Genomic DNA, 2,500 nt, shown 5'->3' with positions numbered 1-2,500 from the left:
ATCTACTTTTTGCAGTGGTTTTAGTTTTGTTCTTCCTATCCTTTCCAGCCATGTGTTGGTTTTAGCTAGCAGTTCAGCCTGGGCAATGCCAACCCAGGGGTCCACTTGCAGCCCGAGGTATTTTTCCGATTCTCCTGGGGGTATCATGTTGAGGGGTGTATTATTCACAGTCCATGGGGGGCAGTCATTGATGGTATAAGATTCCTTAGTTGGCTTGATGTAGAAGCCATGGCATTTCTCCCCCTGCGTCTTGAGACCGGTGATGTCACAAAAAGTCTCAAGGATCTTGATGTTATGCATCATCCCCTCCCAGGAGTCGCTTAGTAACACTAAATCATCTGCAAAAGCCATAGCTGTTATCTTGGCATCCTCACATTTATATCCCTGTCCTTCCTTTTCTAATTTACACAGAAGAGGGTCTAGCGCGAGGTTAAAGAGCAATGGGGACATAGGATCCCCCTGTTTGACTCCCTTTAGTATATTAATGGGAGCTGATGTCTCATCCTGGGTCTTAATGCATGTAGAGGTGTTCACATACATGCTTTGGATGAGATTAATGATGTGCTCATCTACTTTCCTCTGCCTTAGGCTCTCTATAATATGCTGGTGACTCACTGTGTCAAAGGCTTTGGCAATGTCCACAAAAACAACTGCGATCTCGTTGTGCTCCCTCTTTGCGGTCTTCAGCAACAGTTGCAGGAGCTGGAGATTCTCGGAACATCCCGGTGCCCTTGTGAATCCCTTTTGACGAGGATTGATGGGGCAAGCCTTGCTCAGACGTGCTGTCAGGACTCTGGAGAACAGTCTCAACACCGTTGAGCCGATGGTGATAGGCCTCCAGTTGTTAATGTCCTTCAGACGGTCTGGCCGGTCCGACTTCGGAAGCAGGACCGTGCGGCAGTTCTTTACTTGGTCAGGAACTGTTCCGGATGTTAACCAGAGATTAAAAATCTCTGTCAGTAGTGAAAATTTCGGATCTGCCTTACACAGATCTCCCAGGGTGATGTCATCTGGGCCTGGAGCCGATGTTTTGGCCATCTCTTTGATGTTCTTATCAATCTCCTTGGCAGTTATCAGTGGCAGGAACTTGGTGTTATCAGTTGTTCCTTCTGCTTCAAAATCTTCAAAGCCTTTGAAGTTGCCGGGTGTTTCCCATCTTTCACGGAACACTGAGCTGATCTCGTTAGCAGGAATTTGGCACTTTAACCCCTCCACATCATCCAGGACAATGCGGGCCAGTTTCCCTCTATCTGTGTAAAATAGCTTTTGGAATCTCAGATATTGACCCTTTTTAATAGCTCTCTTGCTCATCCATTTTGCTGCTTGTCTCCTCTTAGGCTGCGAGTGACCCTGTTTTGGTTTTCTGGTGTTCTTTTCCTGGCTGTGCATCCCTTTAAATACTTTTATGCAGTCTTTGGTTATTTCACTGATGGTGTGGGCTGGATTTTTATTTTTCTTTTTGAGGATTTCTTGGAATGCTTCCTTGTACACTATGAAGGTGCCATCGCTGATTTTTGATGGGATCATCTTTTCATAGTGCTTTTTCAACTGGTTTATTGTGGTTTCTTTACGTTTTGGTGGCTTTCGGGTTTTTTCCTGTGGCTGCTCTTGTGTTTTTCCTCTAAGTTGTAATCCAAATGGGGCTGGTTGTTTTGATACCAAACAGCGTCTCTTGTCATTGATTTGTTTTGCAGTTTTGGATGGAATGTGTTCAGCAATCAGTTTATTAATGTTTTCATTACCCTCATATTGTTTAATTAGTTGGATTAGTAAATTTTCCTCCTCTTCACTCCAGCATTTCTTGTGGGCTCCTCTTGCTGATGTTTCTTTTGGTTTTGTGGCTTCAATCCTTTCCTGGTTTCTGACTGCTGGGTGTGCAATTCTTTTATGTTGTCCCAAACCAATTTTAGTTTGAAAGCTCATCTGGCATACATCACAGGGCCATTTTCCCGGGGGTGGTTCTTTTGCTTTACCTTTGCATTTTGGATAGTGGCAGGCAATTCTGTGAAAATTTGTATTTTCCAAATCACATTTGGTGCATTTAAATTTGCATTCTCTAATTCCATGAGCTCTAAGTAAATGTTCAATTAGTCCATGCATTTTATTCATTATCATTCCACAGCGCGGGCAGGGTGGATTCTTATCTGGAACTGATATGACAGGGCAGTCCTCTGATTCCCCATTGTTTTGTGGTTGAATAGTGGTCTCCTCTGGTTCTGATAAGGCGGTTACTTCTTCCTGGGCCGTTATGGGTGTGGTAATCTTCTCCTGGCTCTCCCCAGTCCCGTTATCATTTAGAGATAAGCAGGCCATTGTTTCCTCAACGTACACTTCTGGGTATCCCTCCAACCCCTCCCGCCCCAAACAATGGGCAGTACATTCCTCAGAACAATGCAACGAGTTGTAGAACTCCAGTTTTAAACTTTTCCAAACCTCCCTTCCCGGTTCTGAGGGTTTAAAATTTAGTTTTTGTGGCGATTTTATATGCCAGTCTTTAAAA

At 44.2% G+C, this 2,500-nt stretch overlaps 1 non-coding gene across 1 annotated transcript in view; it reads right to left on the bottom strand.

Moving 5' to 3' along the window:
* Nucleotides 1-2,500, bottom strand: part of LOC131589975 (28S ribosomal RNA) — an 8,835-nt gene that overhangs the window by 2,842 nt on the left and 3,493 nt on the right. Inside the window, exon 1 of the ribosomal RNA XR_009279927.1 lies at nucleotides 1-2,500. This exon is cut by the window's left edge and continues 2,842 nt beyond it; it is cut by the window's right edge and continues 3,493 nt beyond it. This is a non-coding gene — a ribosomal RNA (28S ribosomal RNA).

The sequence above is a fragment of the Poecile atricapillus genome, chromosome 30 (genome assembly GCF_030490865.1).
Source record: "Poecile atricapillus isolate bPoeAtr1 chromosome 30, bPoeAtr1.hap1, whole genome shotgun sequence".
Classification (NCBI taxonomy): Eukaryota; Metazoa; Chordata; class Aves; order Passeriformes; family Paridae; genus Poecile; species Poecile atricapillus.
The sequence above is the reverse complement of the archived record's forward strand: the minus strand, read 5'-3'. Positions and strand labels throughout refer to the sequence as shown.